We start from the raw sequence: 729 nt of genomic DNA on the forward strand, positions 1-729 counted from the left end.
TTGAAGCAAAGAGAAAGTATGACTCTCGCTCAAGGGTCACAGCTGTAGAAAGGCAGATGTAGAGTTTGAACCTAGACATGGCCCTCCACTGAGCTAGTATGTGGTACCGTGGACACTTCACTTATGTCACACATGTTCCTGGTCTTCTGGTGGCAACCCTGAATTCCCTTTGGGTGTGTCACATCCTTGTGCTGAGCTATGTTGTCGTGCATCCTTTGCACCACCTGTGGCATCAGATAGACCTGACCAATCCATGTTATGACCCAAAAATAGCATCAAAGAAATTTAATTCAGGGACTGAGAAAGAAAGCCTTTTCTTGCTGTAGAACCAGGAGTGGTGAGATTGTAAGTGAGAAACCATACATAGAAATGTTATCCTGCAACCATGATGAGAAAAGATTGCCCAAGCTATAGAGAGATGATAACTTCTGGTGGCATCTGTTGAGCACATGGACTTACGCTTGTCTGCAAGGGTTAGTCATCAGCTTCATTATGGGAGGCAAAGGACTGCCTTTGGGTCTTAACTGGTTTGGGTTAGATTTGTATCAATTACAATGTAAACAAACCTGAGTGATTCAACAAATAACATTATATTAAAAACTATCAAATTTTAAAGCCATACAATTTGTGGAAATTGTTTTCTCCCCAGATGGGTTCAGTGTTTTCTAACACCTAATAAGCAAAAGGAGAAGAGAAAAAAGATGAAGTATCTGTCACTGCATCAAACTG

The sequence above is a fragment of the Acomys russatus genome, chromosome 3 (assembly GCF_903995435.1).
Source record: "Acomys russatus chromosome 3, mAcoRus1.1, whole genome shotgun sequence".
Lineage (NCBI taxonomy): Eukaryota > Metazoa > Chordata > Mammalia > Rodentia > Muridae > Acomys > Acomys russatus.